The sequence below is a fragment of the Haliaeetus albicilla genome, chromosome 22, assembly GCF_947461875.1.
Source record: "Haliaeetus albicilla chromosome 22, bHalAlb1.1, whole genome shotgun sequence".
Lineage (NCBI taxonomy): Eukaryota > Metazoa > Chordata > Aves > Accipitriformes > Accipitridae > Haliaeetus > Haliaeetus albicilla.
The window spans coordinates 25,974,316-25,993,418 of record NC_091504.1 but is presented as its reverse complement, the minus strand read 5'-3'; the positions used below and the strand labels follow the sequence as shown (position 1 = coordinate 25,993,418).

At 52.8% G+C, this 19,103-nt stretch overlaps 1 protein-coding gene across 1 annotated transcript in view; it reads right to left on the bottom strand.

Annotated features, from left to right (window-relative positions):
* The window catches only part of HS3ST4 (heparan sulfate-glucosamine 3-sulfotransferase 4), a 70,348-nt gene that overhangs the window by 34,011 nt on the left and 17,234 nt on the right, over positions 1–19,103 (bottom strand). The gene's annotated exons all lie outside the window — the stretch shown is intronic.

Sequence of the window (19,103 nt, the reverse complement as noted above, 5' to 3'; positions counted from 1 at the left end):
CGAAATAGCAACTTTTAAAAAGTCAATTAGCTCTCTGTCAATTAGCCTACGCTGAAGAAGGTAATTACCTTATCACTTCCAGTACTCCCATACTCCTGGAGAAGGCAAACATTCCTCCTCCCTGCCTGGCGCAAAGGATCCCTGCACTTAACCGCCAGCCTCACTGCCCCGCTGCCTGCAAGGCGATGGCCAGCGCTGCCCATTTCAGTGCCCCCAGCCCCAGGCACAGCATCAATGTGCCCCAACTCGTGCTGTTCCCCGGCAGATCAGGCTTTCAGCACTTGCAACAATCAGAAGAGTGAAAACCAGAACTGCAGCGGGACTCCCCGCTCTGCTCCGTGGCAGCAGGACGAACCCTGCCGGCTCCTGGCAAGGGGGGGCTCACGGTGGGTCTGGGCCAGGCCTGGACGCAGGCTGTCCTGAGTCTCTTGCTCCAGCACCTGGTTCTGCTCTGTGCCCGTCCTTGTTTCTCTCCTGCTTTTCTACAGATGCTTCTCCACGTCCTCCCCGGGGCTGCTGTCCCACAGCCTGCAGCTTAATGGGCTCTGGGTGAGGAAAGGGAGGGATATGCTGGGTGCTCCCAGGTCCCAGCAGGATGCAGCGCCTTATCCTGGTCGGCAGTGCCTGGTGAGCTCTTCTTTGGTGTTCGGCAAACGTGGCTGTTCCCTGCAGCGATGGCTTGGCAGACTCGCCACAGAGACAGTCCCAAGTTCATGAGCTCCATCTCCTGAGGAAGTTGTTCTCCTCACGGTGCCTCGCCTTGCAACATCTGCGGCCGAGCAGCATATCGCAGGCATGTCAGGATAGGAAATCTTCATAAAAATGTCCACAAACAATAAAGCCAAATAAAAAGGTTCCATTGTAATCCTATTAACGTATCTCCACACAGGTTGGTATCTCCTGAAGAACACTTCCCATTAAAGAAATCAATTTAGTATTCAGCTTTCTTCCTGTGGTGCATATTGAAGTGGGATTTGACAATGATGGAAAACAGATTTGTGTTAAATACTGCCAATAATGTCTCATAGCTCAAGGTTACAGCTTCTCATGAGCGACAGACGCTCGTAATCCAAAGCGTTGAAAATACTGCACTCCACTATCAATTATCTGGAGTTATTAGGTTTTAAAATAAACTGCACATCCGGACTTCAGGCCACACGTTTATTTTACATTTTCCTTGCAGTTGCTTCACCCTGTTCTGGGCTTTCTGAGGCCGTCTGCCGCCAGCCCTTGCAAAGCACAGGGCTGCTCTGCAGCACACCTGGGTCCGGCTCCAGCTGCAGACCCATCCCAGCCCGTGGCCTGGAAAACCCGCTCGGTGCAGAGTCTGCATCCTTGGTGCCCCCGGATTTCAGACCCAGATGGAGCTCCAGACTTCAGAGAGACTTAGACCAGAGAGGTAATTTCCTGAGCCTCTTCTATTCAGCTAAACACAAACTGTGGATTTCAGATTCACCAGTTTAGTTGGGAATTTCAAACAACTGGTTTTCTTCCTCAGGTTTCTCAGAAGCCCCCAGCAAAGCAGTTTGCTTTTTGTCCTAAATCCCGGCTTTGATGCTTGACAAAAGCTTTCTATTCTTTGATAAACAGAAATGAAGCTAAACATTAATGGATCCTTTTCTTCTCACTTGAGAAGGCAGGGGAGCCTTGCAGGGGAGTCAGAAGACCTTTTGGAGCATCTTTTTATTTTGAGGCTGCGGAAGCATGAGCCGAGCCGGCATCTGCCCTGTGAGCTCCCTCTGCCAAGGAGATGCCCAGGCAGAAGCATGAAGCGACACCGATCTCACGGCGGCCGGGTGCCAGCATCACGCGTCTGCTGCCCAGGGGTGCGCAGGGAGCTTGGTTTCAGCAATGCCACAAGCTAAAATGGGACAATCTGGGAAACGCACAGCAGGCTGGATTTCAGCCCCTGCTTGGGGATGCACAGTGTTACGTGTCTGCGGAGGAGGTACTGCCGAGTGCCAAGGAGCAAAAACAACAGCCAGAGCTGGGGAAACAGAGACATAACTGACAGGTTCATCTGACAGGTAGGAAGTGCAAAATGCATGCACACTTGGGTAGCGGGGCCAAGGAATCTGGACCCCTACGCGCTCACTGCTAGGCATCTTCACAGTGATTTTTTACCCTAGTTCACAAGTCAGTAAAGCCATACAGAAGCCCCATCCCATTTCTGAACTGCATTTTTGAAGCAGTGTTCCCTGGGACAAATTGTCTGTGGCATGAGTCCTTACGGACATCACTTTGCCCATGCAATGGCAGCAAAGTCAACCAGCTGCGGAAGAGACTACAAGGTTGAGCAGAAGGCTTGAGCTAGCCCAGTCTGGCTACAAGGTGATCATAAACTGGGGCACAGCCAAATCTTTTGCAGACCACAAAGACATTAATTGGTCCTACAAAACCCAGGATAACAGTGAATATTCTTGATTCCTGTCTATCAGCACTTCATTAAGCAATTACAGATCTACAGACATTTCTCTTCTATAAAGTGTTCCTGCATCAATGGCAACAGACTGCAAATATTCTAGAGGCATAAACAGAGTAATTAATCAGGGTGCTGTAATGGCAAGAAATTAACATAAGGAAAACACAGACTGAATATCGGAGAAAGTTTTCTGGCAGCAAACCATGTTAATCAGAGAATTGCCATCCCAGGGAAAGGGGGAAACTCCACAGCATGATACAGGTCAGAGATCCCTGGCAAATATCCCAGAGGGAATGCACAAATGCTGGCTCATGAGATGGACAGGATGACCCAATACACGACTTGCTTTTCCTAATATCAATCACTGAGTGATTTCTAATGACAATTCACTACTCTGGGTAAAGGCACATTCATTCATGGCTTGCCTGACAAGCCAGCAATGTACTCACCGAGGTCTCCCCCCTTGGTGAGAGCGTTTGCTACCCAGGTCTCTCAATGCTCATTCTGCTGCAGGTTATTTCTTTGCAGGGGGTTATTCCTTTGCAGCAGGTTATTCCAATGCAGCACGCAATCCTTCTGCACGTGCCGTCAACCTGTGGGCTCCCCAGGCGGGCAGGAGCGGCCCAGAGCATGTTGGCTGCTGTTTGCTGAACCCAAGAGGAGTGAGGCACTGCCAGCACTGGTTTCTGGTGGACTGGCTGCTCCCAGGCTGGGCATGGCAAATGCTGCCTATAGCTGAGTGCTAGAGCTTGCAGCCGCTGCAGCCCCCTTGCCTGGGGATACAGCCCCTGTGCAGGTGCAGCGAGTGCTGCTGGCAGACTGCAGTACAGGGAGCTGCCTGGGAGGACACTGGAACTGGCTGGACTGGGTCCTAGGAACTGCTGGTCCCACAGAATAAAAACAGTTTAATAGTTTGGATTGCTTTTTGCACGTATGTTAATATTCTGGGGCAGAAACAGGGGTAATTGCAATTCTATGGAGGAGTGACAGCTGCAGCCTTGCCTGGGAGTGGAGGCTCACAGAAAGTGCAGCGGGACAGGACTGGTTCCAGGCAAATGGTGTGTCTGCCTGACAGCTACCCGGAGCATCCCGCAGCTCCACATCTGAGACCCGCTCCTGCACAGCAGCTGCGAGCAGGAATGCTGGGCTCTAGCCAGCCTTTGAAAGAGCAAAAACTGCAAGGTGAAAGAATAAAAATGTCCCAAGTCATAAATTCTATTTTTACAGCAGCTTTTCCAGAAATTTGGACGCACTGTAGTGAGTGCAAGAGCACTGCTGTACCTGCACTGACCTCCTCCTAGGAGACCCCTGTAGACACAGTGAACCCCATTGCTGAACTCACAGATCTCGGCTGAGGTTGAAACCCACCGGTTGTGGTACCTCACCTCTTCCCAGCTCATGTTGCCCACAAAGCCTACTTGCTACACACCACCATGCACTTTCTGCATTTTTCAAGATGACAAAATGTGCCCAGTGTTCCTCCCAGCCTTCCTTTAGCCACAGAGGCTCTGCTGTCCTGCACTGTGGTGCCCGTACACAGAGAGCCAGAGCCCCCTATTTCCAGGTGTGCTCTGCAACCACGGAAGCCAAAAAAGCTCTCTATAGCTGTGGCAAATAAATTAATCTAAAGGGTTGGGACATATTCATCTGCTGCTGGCTGCTCCCCCCATGCCTCCAGAAGACTGTGCCCTACCTGTTGTGATGCTGGAGGTCAAAAACAGTGAAGACACCAGCTGATTTTAGAGCACATGCCAGGAACTCGGTGTAGTAACAAGTGTCGCTAACACAGTCTTGGAGTGCGACCTGTGCAGCTGCAATGGATGGCAAGGTTACCTTTACCTGCCATCACAGGGGAGGCAGCCGCTTGTAGGACGCGTCCCCTCGAACACTGACAGATCATTTGCTCCGTGCGTCCTGTTGCAAACAGATGTCTCTGTGCAACAGAGCAGCCACCCGAATGCTAAAGCAGTTTGTTCCCGGCGCTCCATAAAGATGTTATATTTGTTCCCAGAAGTTAATCTTTAAAGATTTTTAGAGCGATCAATAACCAACCAGTGGATGTATGCAGAGCAGTCTGAAGCAGCATCCAGGAGCATCTCCCAGTGCAACAAGCACCAGTGCTGAGCACAGCGCCGGATGGTGGTGACGGTCCCCCACAGCTTGGGACTGGGGGGCACCGCAGCACTGCAGGGCTCGGGGGACTGGGACGCTGAGCCTGGCGGCACTGGGGGCTCTTGGCACTGAGCCCAGAGGCCGTCAGGGGACGTGGGCAGCACAAAGCCAGGCCAGCAGTGGTGGGGGTTCCCAGGGCACACCACGTCCTGCTGGGACGGGACTGTAGCTGGGGGCACGCCGAGCCCCGACTGCACCGTGCGCCGCAGGCTCCAGCTGCTGCCCGCTTCCTGGGCAGGCTCTGGGCACACAGATGTCTGCGAGGAGCAAGGGGAAGTTTAGCTTCAATCTGTCAGGCAGATTAGCAGGGAGAGGAGCGTTCAATGCCAAGAAATTGGAAAACCACTTCATTTGTGTTGGGCAACCAGCGGGATGCTGGGCTGTGCTGCTGGCAGGGACGACGCGTGCTGAACGAAATGTGCCTGTTTCCACAGACCGTGTGGTACATCCCGGTCCCACAGTGACTGCTGGAAAACCAGGTGCCTTTGCACAGCCACAGGTAACACCTCGTCACCCCCACAGAGCTCCGCTAGGCGCTTCCTTGGGCCCCTGCTCTTCTCCTCTTGAGAAGGAACCGGCCCAGCTGCTCCTCGGTCCCTGCTCCAGACCCAGGGAGGGCTGGGCGCTGCCTGTGCAGGCGCTTGCCCCCAGAGTGGTTTCGGACCCGAGCTGCCCATCACTTCAGCATGTGGCACTCGAAGAAAGCCAGGATGTGAACGTTTCAGGAAAACACCCCAGGTCCCAGCAAACCCCCTTCCACCCTCTGAGAAGAATTTCCATATTCATGAGTCTTATCACTCCCCTCAAGCTGCTGTGTGAACGCAAGCAATTCAAAAAGCAGCACCACACAAAGACAGGTTTTGAAGCCGTTGGGGAATCAGTAATATAGTTTCTCAAAGACTCACTCGCCCTGCGCCTGTCCTGCCTGATTTAAGCTTATGTTCCAGCACTGCTAGTCCCAAGGCGGTGACTTAGTCCCAGCAAGGCCAGTGGAGGTCTAACGTCCCCCGTGGCACTTCTCGCTTAGCAGCTGGCAGCAGGATAAGTCCTTGTGCTACCTGCAGAGTGGGGCACTCGGACTTCCTTCAGTACCCAGGAGGGCTGGCTCCTTGCTAGATGGAGGGTGGGAGCCGGCTCCTGGTGAGGTGCTGGAGGAGACGGGTGCCAGGGCGTGCGCCGGCTGAGGCAGAGCTGGGACAAGCCTCCAGGTTGCCAGATCAATGCTGTGACCAGCTACAAGCCGCTGCAATCAGCCGCCCCGTGGCTGGCCTGCCTGGGCAGCGCTCCCAGGCTGTGATGGCCACGCAGCCTTTGCTGTTTGCCACTGTCAGCCCTGCCAGAGTGTTGCATTTAGCTTTTTATTAAGGAGAGCCATTATCATTTGAAAAAACATTCCAGACTTTGTCAGTGCTTATCCTTGTCTGACTCCGAAAAGCTTGTTCGCGCTTTTATCTCTTGCAAACTAGATTACAGTAATGCCTTGCAGCTTGCCAGCTTGCCAGGAGGACTGATTACCAGCCCTCAGCCCCGCAGGGCAGTGCCACAGCCGCGCGCAGAGCGTGGCGACCGTCAACCCAGCGCCTCACCCCAGGGCTGGTCCCGGGCCGGTTTTCCTCTTGGAAAGGTCTCGAAAGGAGAGTGCTCCAGGTCATCAGCTTTAATGAGTGCTCTGCCCAATTAGTGCTCCTAGTGCCCCTGTCGCCCTGGCCACAAAGCGCTGCGGGGGCTCTGCAACCATCACCGCTTCCATTTCGGGGTTTGCTGCCCCAGAGGAGCCTTTGGTGTTTCATCGGCTGCCTTTCTGCTGTGCCAGGAGGGCAGCTGCTCTTAACGGCATCCCGGTTGTTTCACTGCTTGTCCCATGCTGCAGGCAGCGATCGCGCCTGACGCTGCAGAGTAAAACTGTTCTGGCATTCGTGGGGCCAAACATTAATGCTGTTAATGCTCCACTGGACTGGTGTAAAACTGCCTCGGAAGCAACTGCCAGAAACCTCCTCCTCCCAGGAAAGGTCCAAAATGCCACTTACGCCTTCAAGCGCCAACTGCAGCCAGGGGCACCAGGGCCAGCTGCGCTGCCCGACCCCTCCCTGCATGTGCCCACAGAGAAAGGAACGTGCCGGGCCCCACGCTGCCCCATCACGCCTGGTCTGCAAAGCCCACTGCTTCGTGGGGCCGCCCGCCTGCCATGCACGCCGGACACGCACCCGGCACCCGCCGGAGAGGAGGCGGTGGCACGGCTGGGGCCATGCTCCTGGACCATCCCTGCGGGACTGAGCTGCCGGCTCCACTGGGCTGGCTGGGCAGCAGCAGGGGAGCTGGGGAGCTGGGGTGCAGCGGAGCTGGGGTGCAGGGCTCCCGGCAAGACCTGCACTCCCAGGCTCCTCCGCTCGCAGTGCTGCCAACTCCCCTTCCCATCACATGCCAGCTCCTGCGCAAACAGCCGTGCTGCTCTCCCTGCGCTGTTCTCCTGCAGGCCAAATTAATTATTTCTAATAAACCCATGTTTAAATTACAGAACCAGGCAGGGGCCAGCTGATTTGAGGGCTTTTCGCTCCATTAGCCTTACTTCAGTCAGCTGTGGGCCAGGGAAAGCCCTCGACTGCACCCTCTCGATCTGCTGGGACGGAACCCTGCAGCCCCCCTTCCTCTGCTGGGTGGGCTTTCACACCTGAGGACCTCGGCCACCTCTTTGGGCCTGGGGATAGCCCGAAGGGGCTCACCGCATGCCCGATCACATGCCTCAGCTCTGGGACACCAGGAGCAAACACCTCATCTGGTCTGTGCCAGTGATGGATAAGATGTCCCAGTCACCAGGCAGACAGAGACAAGCCCTCTGATCAGGGCTTGCAGCTTTTATTTTGGGGAAAATGCAAAGATAAGACACACTAAGGAAAGAAAGTGAATTTATAGCCAGTGCTGCTTAATGAGCAGGTGTTTCCAATAGGCAGCTACAGTCAGCAGGATTTGCAGAGGCAATGCTGCTTTGCAAAGGCAGACGCTGGGACAGGGGACACACCACGGGGGAAGAGGCTGAAGCACCTGGGTAGGATTTACCCTACCCCGCCTCAGGGTATCTCAGCCTGAATGCAGGGAGGCGAAGCAGAAACACTTACAGGCAGCAGGTTCATTTCAGCACGTTGCAGTCGGTGCATCTAAGCTTGTCTGGCTCCCCCCCCAACTTATCTGAACTCTTCCCAGATGGCTTTTATCTTTAAACTACTGTACAGCAATACAAAAAAGACAACAATAATTTAAGATCCTCTTTGACTGCAGGCTAATACCAATTCACTCTGTTTGCCGAAGGATGGTACTTCCCCTTCTTTATAGAGCCTATGTGATTTTTTCAGCATATGCAGATAATCTCATGCTCCTCATAAATGCAGCCATAAACTTTCCTCCCTCTGCCCCCTCAGAAGTGCATAAAACCTGCAGAATAACCAACATCATCCCAGGAGGCTTCTCTGGGGAGGCAACAGCTAACATGGGGCAGCAGCAGCTGGGCAGGTCTCGGGGGGAGCTCCCAGAAACTGGCACCCATCACTCACCCCCTTCACAAGCCTGAGCAGAGAAGGGAGGACAAGCGCAAAGCAAGGGAGCCTGAATTTCTGTACATTAAGGGCTCTCTGCAGCTGCAGCTGCCATCTGAGGAGGTCTCCACGGGCAATGCTCCTGGCTGGACATGTGCTGGGGAGCATGGCACCTCCGGACACAATGGGCTGGCCGGCTTGAAATCAGCTCCTGCTCCCTCTCAGAGCCTGCCCAGTTTGTACAGACACCTCTCAGGGGCTGGCTGGAAGGAAGTCCTGCTTACAGACCAGCCAGGAATGGTTCTCTTCTCCTGAAGAGATTTTGAAACATAAAAAGCTCTTCCCTATTAGTTTTGGGTTTTTTTCACATGCTAGGTCTGAATTAATTAAGCCTTCAAATTCTGACTCATTTTCAACCTGTTCACTAGAGCAGCTGAAAGAAGGTGTTCTGTCAACAATGGAACTTTCCCCCCAAACACTTTAAAATCTGAAGGTTCATCAAAATCAACTTTAGTCTGCAGACCGTTTAGGTTTTGAATTAGCAGCTTTTTTGTGGCAAAAAGAACGGTTAAGAAACGCTCCCAGGCATCTCTGCTGCAGATTCTGGGAGAGCAAAGGGGGCTGGCACAGATCTCTGATCCTCAGCCAACTTCTCCAGCACCGGATTATAAGCATCCTTCTTCCTCTTGCTGGAGTGCAGACAAAAACTGCATGTTCTTGTAAAAGCCTCCAGCCATAAAGAAGACAAAATGGTGTAATGTTTAACAGAGCATGGGCTCCTGGCTATGGCTCTGTGTCCTTGGGGTTGCGCATTGTCAGCATGGGCCATTGCTAGCCCCCATCACTCTCAGGTACCCCTGGGTGTGGAAGTACATCTCTGGCTGAGCAGCGGGAAGATGCCACCATGGGCATCTGGGTGCATTGTCCCCAGACACCAAGTAGACCTTTCCATGTGAGCAAAATGACCCGAGCTTCCGTGACAGCAGAAACCTCCTGTCTCTCCGCTGGCTGCTCTTTCTCAATTCTTCACTGAGAGCAAGAATGAAAATGAGCCCTTGGATTTTCCCTTGGCCTCTCACGGTGAAACTACCAGAAGTATGGACACCTCACGCTGCTGGGAAAGGGTGCTGACACACAGGGGCCTGGGCTCAGTGCCGACCTGGGCTCCAGGGTGCCTGGTCTGTTTTGACAGTGAGATTAAGGTTCTTCAGGTTCTCTTGCAAAGGTCATGCTTGACCATCCCTGTCCCAGGGATCGCCCAAGACCTGCAGGTTCAGTGCTGCGTGCACAGCTCCTTCAGCAAACTTTCCCAGTTTGCTCCCCCGCAAGAAGCAGGATCTAGTTTTTCCAGGAGTCGTCTTGCTCATTACAGGTGCCTCCATCCTGCAGATGACAAATCACTCCCTGAATGTACGGGCTGCACAGCATGTCTCTGGTTGAGTTGAGATTTCACCCAGAACCACATCCCCAAGAGTTATTATCGGTTTCATTAGATTAATGATTGCAGAACCACCAGGAGCATAGCAGATGAGGCATTTACTTTTGCATTCGCGTACAGTAGCAACCAGTTGCATGGCTTTGCTTAAATCAGGACAAGAGACTGACTAGAGACTGACACAGTGAGACGTGATTTCTTGCTGGCTTTAGCAGCAAGGAGACAGATTTATGATGCTTAAAAAATACAGACTGGACTGGGAAACAGACAGAAATCTTGGTCTGTGCATAATGACGCACAAAACTTTAACCTCTTGCATACTATAAACTTCTTCCCAGTCTATTCTCAGATTAGACTGGTGGTAGAACCCCCCCTAATACAATGGGGTGAAGAAAGCAAATTAGAAAACATCTTCTCACTGCCTAGTCTGTCATCTGTGCTGCTAATAGTCATGAGTAGACCACATGGTGGGCATGCTGAGATAAAAGGAAGCTAAGAGATTGTTTGTACCGTTAATACATCTCATGATAAATGATGTGTAAAGTTTTACTGCAAGGTCTTAAGGAGGCTGTGAGCAGGGAACACCAGCTGAGGGAATGCCAATTTGGGGGAAGGATCGAAAGGCAAATCTGGGGAGGCTGGGGAAGGGCTGGGAGCAGCCTGAGCCCAGAGAAGAGAGGCAGGGAAGATTTATCCTGTCTCCTCCAGGTCCATGTAATACCCCAAAGCCAGATGCAAGGCGCTGAGACGCCAGATCTGATGAGAGCTGAATGAGGGAGGTCGGGACATCACATCCACACTGGGGAGGTGAAGTTGAAGACTCCTGCGATAGCTGAAACACTGAGGCAGCCAAGGCTAATCCTGGTACCTAAATATGCTCTTAGCGGGCTTCCTTGCTTTATCTTTTAAAATTTTTTTCCTATGTTATGACACAGTGTTAAATTGAATAAAGCCATTTTTCATCCTGGAACCTTCCCTGAGCTCTCTGGACCCTCCTTCCCTATGGGAGCGGAGAATTATTAAAGAGGTTGTGCTCTGCAAAGTCACGGGAGGCCGTTCAGAGCACGAGCTGCAGAGGTCCCTAGCGCGGGGGCTGTGTCCGCAGGAGGTGCGGGCGCTGGGCAGGGTGGGCTCCCCGGACCACTCGCACTGCCACTCCTGGAGCGCCGTCCTTTGGAAATGGCTTAGCTGCTCCTTAGCAAACATCTGTGAAATGCAGGGCTGTTACTGGTGTCTGCCAAGGTTTCCTTGAAGCAGCAGCTACGTAGCAGCAACAGATGCCGGCACAGTCTATGCTTTCGTGCTCATTCAGGCTAACTCTTCTGGTGCTTTGTGCTCAGCTCGTGGCTGCTGAGAAGCAAATGGTAGGTCACCATGCCCCAGTGCACTGGTGAGCTGGAGCGAGCTGGTCTCTGCGCCTCTGACCAAAGCGTGTGTTTGAGCCTCTCAGCACTGCTCCTGGAACAAACCTGAGGGTCCCTGGGAAGCTGCCACCCACCTACATCTGCTTCTCCATGCTGCATCTATCGCTACTAGATCCTGCTGTGCGGGTCCTGATGCCAGCGGGGAGTCCTGTGACTGGTGACACTGCAAGCCCCTCTCCTCAGCTGAGGCTTTGTCAGAGTCCCAAGGCAGAGGATAAATGCCATGGCTATCTCATAAATGCCATGCAAACACGAAGAGAATTGAGCAAATGATAAAATGGAGATGAATTTTTGGGAGCAGAGAGATTGAATGAAGAAACAAGGCATCAAAATATGCAGTTTATGCACAGGAAAGATATATCTTGACAAGGACTAATATTTTATGTGGAGCAAATAACTCACTAGTAACAGATATGCCCATTTAAAAATGTATTAGGAAGAAAGTCCTGGTTTCCTCTACTTCTCATCAGAGTCCCTGAAAAGTACAACCTCCTCACCCTGCACTCAGCATTGCCTTGCACTTAAACATCCTCCTCTTCCCTGCTCTTCTCCTTCCTCAGCAACTCTCCTCTCCCTGCTGGAGCCTGGCGTGCTGAGATGGGCTCATTGCTCCAGCTCTCCAGTGCAGAGGAGCACTTTCTCCCAATGACCGACACTGACAACCCCATGCGCAGACTTTAAGTGCAGAAGTGCCCAGCCCACGTGCTCTGATCGCCCCATCGTGCCCGATGCTGCATCGTGCCCGCTGCTCCCTGCTGCCAAGGGCATTTCTCTCTACACAGGGGATGCTCTTCAGCTCAGCAGTGTTAGTTATGCTTGTGCGGTTACCACACATTGAGACTGTTTGAGTGCACCCCAGAGGAAGACAGCGGGCTGAGGGACTTGTGAAAACCGTGACCTGTGATGGTGGGACCCAGCCCATGGTGTGACTGGGAGTCGGGACTCCTGTTACGCTCACCTTCGTGTCTTTAAAGGACTCTGCCACGAAGCAATCGGGACGCCTTTTAGAAAGTGTGTGTTAGCAGGCTCCCAGTGTGCTTTCTGTGCCAGACCATCTGTCTGTGCTCCCCATCTCTCCTTGCCACAGCCAGAGATTTGCACAATCGAGCACATTTAACTGTCACTGGAATCTTCCTACCTGGCGCGAGGGCTGTAAGCCTTATCTGCATTTAGGAATTGCGCTAAGCCAGCAGATCTCCTGCATATTTGCTCTTTGAAACCACACTATGAAAAGCTCTGGCAGGAGGGCCACATAAAGGGAAAGCCCTACATCTCCAGCCTGCAGATAAAGCTTTGCACCGTACAAGACATTCTGATATTTTATGCTACAATTTGGCACTGCTCCAGAAGAGCTCTGAGTTATCTTAAGCTTCGTAAATGCAGAGCTAAAGCATTAGCAGGGGAATTGTTCCTAAGTCAAGGGCTAGAGGCGCACAGCAAAAAGGGTTCTTATGGGGTACTCTCCCACTGGCTTTGGGGGGATAAGTGCATGCTTACACCCCACCCCCCCCCCCAGGAAAACCACAACACGCTCACCAGCGCTAAGCTGAAGGGCTTACTGAAAAACTACAGCAAAGCAATTCATCCAAGCTCCTAAGTACATAAAAGCATCAAAAAGTAAAAATGTATTTTAAACTATGGTGATTAATTAGGATGATGGATGGGGACACAAATCTGGTTACGTTGCCTCTTTTGCACAGATGCAGAAGCTGTTCTGAGCAGAGGAATCCGAGATGTTCAGAACAAGATGTTGCTCTGGATGGTCGCAGCTTGCACAGCCGTGGAGAACGGCAGGACGTGAGACCGCAGCGACCGAAAACGTGCAAGAGGCTCCCGCCTGCATTAGCACAGCTAGAAGGGTGGCAAGTGAATCAGGTCTGCGTTTGTGCCCACCCTGGGTTGCCCACTTTTGCAGGAGCGGATGGTAGGAGCTGAACAGCTAAAATAGGTGGTCTTGAAATAATCTTGAGGGAGAGAAGTGAGGCAGCTGCTCAAAGGCATGTGCCAGCTTGGAGCTGAATCTCACTTGGGGAAAGGTGCCGCAGCAAAGGAGACCCTGTGTCTGATCAGGAAGCACAGTCAAGACTGGAGCGTTTAAACAGCAATAGCAAAGGAACTGGGAAACAGAAAACAGGAAAGAGCAAACGGCTTTTAAACAGTGGAAATGTTCTGCTATGGAGGAGGAGGAGGACTGAAGAGGGAGGATTAGCCAGCTATAAATACAAGCAGCACTGAGTTAAAAGGCTAATTAGAATAGCAAAAAGAAATACAGCAGCACATTTCAGAGACTATTTCAGCTAACAAAGAGTTTTTCAAATCTGTTTGCAGGAGTGAATATGAAAGAGAAAATTGGATCCCTATGAAATGATTTCAAGAATTGGAGGAGGAAAAAGGTGATGGCAGATCTCTTAAACAGCTAGTCAAGCTCCCTGACATCTTCATCTGTTGCAAAGGTAGAGGGAAAGACGACAGGCCTCAGTTTTCATGTCTTGGGAGGAAAAAAGAGCCAGTAACAAAGGATGGGTTTGTGAAGATATGGGACACAAAGGGAAAGGCCAGGCATTCCTTCCCCAGCAGGCTGGAGAGAAGCAAGCAATCTAATTATTTCAGGCTGAACTGGAAGGGCCTGAGCCCCAGGGTGCTGGGGGTCTGCGATGGTCCTGTGGTGCTGCGCATGGTGGGGGGCACTGCCTCTCCCCACAGCCCTGCTGCCATCCCCAGACCTGGCCCAGACTGTTCCAGGGGGGGCTGCAAGTCCCAGAGGTGGCCCCAGCTGCAGCTGCACAAGAGGCAGCTAACGGGGCATCAGAGCCAGCACAGAGCAACACCACGGTCTGTGGAAGTGAATCACTGAGCCCTCAGTGATTTATTACCTACAGCCTCAGCATGTGCCAGAAAAGGCTTTTAGCTTCCCCAAAGCTGGAATAGGTCCTCAAGTTCTAACCTATTAAATATATACATACACACACACATACATGTACATTCACATACATATATATCTATAAATATACCCCCCCGGCCTCACCCTGCAAACACGCGTGGCTGGGCTGGACTGCTGCAAAGCAGTGCCATGAGCTGCTTCACTCCCCAGCAATGCACACCCCGTTCTCCCTCTCCATGACAGAGTTGTTTAAATGCTCCTTGACCTGACAGCACTTCTGGTGAGGCAGGCATGCAGCTGGCCTTACGGCAGTCTGGTTTGCAGCCCCTACCCAGCTTAGGTCTTCTGGCAGAAACTGTGATCCACATGTGATACATCCTGCAGCTCTTCCTGGACTCAGGGTGGTGCCAGCGTGGCTGGGAGGAAGGATGTCTCTCTCTATTGCCCAGTACACTCTGATTTTCCCCAGTCTTTGGGACACGGGAGCATTTCAGCCCTACAAAGAGCTTGGAGCTAGCCTGAGATAGAGTTTGTCCCACACATCTGCTGGGCAGAGGCAGCACGGAAAAAGGAGACTGTCACCAGAGCAGAGGGTGGTTTGGATTCACATCCTTCATCTGGGCTCCCAGTAGCTCGGGCTGTAGTACAAGGGTGTCATCCAGACCCCTCTGCAACTGGAGAAGAGGGACTGGCATGGCCGCAGCTCACATCGAGGTAAACAGCGGAGGATAAATGGGATGACTTTTATTCTTCATGTGTTCATGATATCACTGGTGGCTGCTGTGACCAGAGCCACAGGTCACGATGACATCAGGCCATTAATGGGACAAAAGGGCGACAACCGGGGATGATTCAAGAACCAGGGATGGGGCAGGGGGTAGAGGTGGTCACAGGGAGCAGACGCTGAGTGCTGCTGTCTCCTCCCTGGTAGACAGTGTGAGCTGGCTCTCCGTGAGCATGCCCATGGCAGCGTGCAGACAGGGACAGGGCAGTGACTGGGGTAAGGGCTGGCTGGCTGGGAACTTTCTGAAATTAAACTAATTGCATTGCCTAGCAAATCATAACAGCAGCTATGATACTTTGCTCTTCTCCAAGGACGCAGAGTGGCTTTATGAGCGTTAATTAACTCAGACTCATACGACACACCTGTGAGGCAGGTACAATTAGATCCACGGAGAGGGAAGCCAGTAGCCCTAGGTCCCACGGCATGGCAGCACAGAGGCAGCGCACACAACCTGGGAGATCTCACAGTACCCACAGGACCAGCACCCTCCCCAGAGTGCGATTACAGCCCAGGAGTTCCCACTCCCAGGGCTCCACTCTAATTACCAGCTCCCTGCACACTCGCATCCATATTCATCATGACTTCCTAGAACATAAGGCAAAACCATGAGGAGTAGTTTTGCTAATAAACAGCCACCAGCCGCAGCCCTCTGTCCTGCCCGGGTCCAGCAGAGTCCATCTGTCCTCTTCTCCTGACTCCCCCGCTGTGTCCATTCCTCTGCTCCTGCCTGGCGTGCCCACCCTCAGCAGCCCATGGGGCCCTGCAGCCCCACATCAGACTGTTCCCAGCACCTGGTGTGCGCTGGGCATGAGGCAGCCTTACAGAGGTAGGAGATAGTGCACTGGTCCTGGGGATGCTCTGTGCACTTGGCTCTGCGTCCCTGTCCTCTCCCCACTAAGAGCCACAGGACTCCATCCAGCAAGGCGCCTGCGCTCCAGGAGGTGTTCTCTGTTGTATGGAGCAAGGGGGAGAGAAGCAGAAAAATTCAGAGACATGCACCTAAATAAAATATTTTTAACTGAGTTTCCCATGAGGTGCCAGCAGCTCTTTAATATTATACTGCCTTTGCTGGCTGATCATGTCATCACTCCAGCTGGTGGGGAGAGTGGCTGCCAGCTGCCTACAGGAAAAGGAAGATAGCAATGTCTCCTCTTGCCTGGAAGACCTGCGCTGGCTCATCCTCGAGCACCACTCCTGACTCTACAAAAGAATGGCTTCTTGCAACAGGTAGCAGGATGGCAGCAAAAGCGTCAGCAGCAGATGTGTGCAGCCACAGATTGCTGCCCTGTCCCCAATGGGGAGTGGAGCGGCAGGTCCCAGCCACTTGGTACATAGGATTTTGCTCAGAAATTAAGAGCTTTGTTGGTCTCAAAAGGGCGGAACTATATGCCGCCTTCTGCATCACACCATCCCTCCAGCCCTGCCCAGCTGGCAGGCTGGGATGGCTGCCCTGTCCCTGGAGACCTCTCCATTCCTCCAGCAGCCAGCGGGAAACAAAGAATAAAGCCACACAGTTGCACACAGCTCTGCACCGGATGCTCAGCTGGCCTCTGTCCTAATCCTTGGGCTGAGCATGTCTGAGATCATTAGGGAGAAATACCATACATATTAGGGAGCAATACCCTATACGTACAGGGATGCCAGGTCCTGCATCCCTGGGCATCCGCCTGTGGTCACGGTCAGAAGGCAGGATACTGGGCTCGGTGACCTTCCCCCACAACAACCACTCATAAGGTGTCATGCCCTCCCCACCTCTCCGGTCACTGCTGTCACTCCAGCAGTGGGAGGCTTTTGTACAGAGCAGGGATGACTGCTACGAATGTCAACTTTAATAGCAGGCTTCACCTTAGCTGGACAAAAAAGCTCTTTGCCCTGTGGCAAAGCCAATGCAGCTGAGCTGCATAAACTCACCAGGTCAAATCTGGCCATTTGCGATTTGCGCTTTCTTAGCATGGGGAAGAAATAGTTATTTCCCCTAATTACAAGTTAAATGCCAAATAAATGCCCTATCCTGTATGGTAATTGCAATGTCACTGAGTGATTAATGCCTGCTCTACAAGCTGAGAATCTGTACAACATTTGCAAACCATAATAACCCAGCTCCCCTGAGTTACCAAGCTCTGCATGGCCTTTCTGTCACTGGTCATTTGCTGGGCTCTGGTGAGCCAACACAGAAGGGTGGTCTCCAGACCCGCCAGCACAGGTCTGCAGCAGGTCACAAGCTGACAAAGAAAGGCTGTTCTCCACCACACCAGTGGCAAGAGCTGTGGCTATGCCTGACTCACGACCTAGCCCCAAAGTTACCCCCTGGTCGCGGTGCACTGGAGCGGGCGGCCGAGCTGCGCTGGCTCTGTGTTCTGCGCAGCACCGGCTGCCTGGCCCCTGGCCCGCAGTGAGATGCGGGAGGGCGTGGGGACAGCTCCACTCCCCACGCCTCTGCACAGAGCCCTGGCTGGTTCCCGGGGGCCGGAGCAGAGAGCTCCGCGTGGGCTCCCGGAGCGGTGCCAGACCTCAGCCCCAGCCCCGGCAGCTCCGCGTCCCTGGGGGGTGCAGGCGCCCATCCCAAAGCGGAGGCTCCTTGAAGCTGCTCATGCCACAAACCAAGCGACCCATCACAGCGCTGATCAATATGAGGCTGAACATTAAAATTGATTCTCCAGCTGATCTCACATTCCGGTAGCGAGCAGTGCCCTCTTCCCGATGATTTCTGCAGCCTTGCCGTTATTATTTGTACCCAACGACATGGCACGGGAGCAGGAGGGGCCTGGCCCCATCCCACCCCACCAGCCAGCCACGGAGGCTGCTACCGCGGGAGGCCAGGGCTGAGCCGCGCTCCCTCGCCTGCAGCCACTCCTGAGAGGGCAGCTGCTGGGGAGAAGGAAAGGCTTTCAAGTTTGGTTTTATATGTATATGAGGGTCTCAAATGGTGACACTTGCTAATTACATTTTAGAAAATAACACGGAAATTCTAGAGAAAAGCTCAGCATTTAGTCTTCCTCCCCTGCCACACACAGGTTTTTTCCCTTTTTTAAAGAAATACTCTTTTAAGCATTAAAAAACTCCCCAGTGCTGCTGGTACAAATGCAGTGTAACCTTGAATTATATGTAGCAGGGCTGGCTTTCATTATTTATTAGCAAGATCAATTAGAATATTCTGTTTGCAGAAGAATATAATCCAATATGTACTTCAAGCACTAACAGCTAAATATATGCTTATTTAAAAATCAATCTAAAAGTCAAGGTTTCCTTTGTAAATCCTTACTACAGATTAAGAAAAAAGCTTTGAGTGTTACCACCTGCTGAATGCTGTAGTCTCAAGGAGACAGTTATACATTTTAAAACATCTCACATAGGGATTGATTGTAAAAGGCAAACAATTGCTGACCCCCTCCAGCACAGAGGGCTCATGGCTAGCTGGCGTGCGTGAAGGCTGCATGCCTCCCACGGGTGGGCACCCTGGGACCCTGCGGGGGAGCGGGGACAAGCACCCCCCACCCGGGCAGCGACAGCCACCCACCTCCCCGCTCAGCCGGGGAGAGCACTGGCAGCACCTGGCTCCCGCCAGCACCGGGAGCGTGCCAGCCGTGCCGAGTAATTCACCGCCCACTCACAGCATCCCGGCAGAGGCTTATTTTTCACTGACTTGTCTCGGCTGACATGGAGCCAAAGCATCTGCCTGACAGCCCGGCCCAGGATCCGCAGTGTCCTCGCCTTTCTCCCCCAAGTCGCAGGTTTCTAAGATTAATTGTCATGTATTATTTATTGACCTCAGCCACGACCTTGGCCTGGCGCGGTTTCCTTCATGAGCGCCTCCGCACCGCGGCGATGGCGGTGACCGGCAGCCGCTCTGGCAGGATGGCGGGCAGGGGAGCACCAGTGGCGCAGGGCGGCCGGTGCTCCCGGCCCCAGCCATGGCGCAGGGCTGCCCGACGGCCCTGGAGGCGCCCCGGCTGCTCCCTTCCCTTCCTGCCCCCTTCCTACCCTGCACGGCCATTTCCCTGGCTGTGCCAGCGCTCGCTTTAATCTCTCCCCTGCCACAAGCCAGGCGCGGGTGTGCTCAGCGAGCTTCCAGGTTCTCCTTCTTTCTTAAGCTCTTTCTCTTTCGTCTTTCATTTTTAAATCTTATCTCCAGGTAAAGAGGGTATTTGACAGGATCAAAAGCTGACCTTTAACAAGGTTAGCAGAGCCTCAAATGATATCCCTGCAAGTTCATGCACACTCAAGCGTTAAAGGGAACAGTTCTCTGATCTCCTGTTCCTCGGTGGAAAAGTTGTTTCACAAAGATCTCTGCCAAAAGTCCATGCAGCAGGCTGAGAAAACTTTCTTAAAAACCCAACACCTAGAGCTAGGCACAGGATGTCCTCCAGCTTCTGAGAAAGCAATCATTAAAAACTCCTGAAGTATTTCTTTCTCTGTTCAAGTTCCCAGTCTCTTGCCAATTCCCTGGGTCTAACAGAT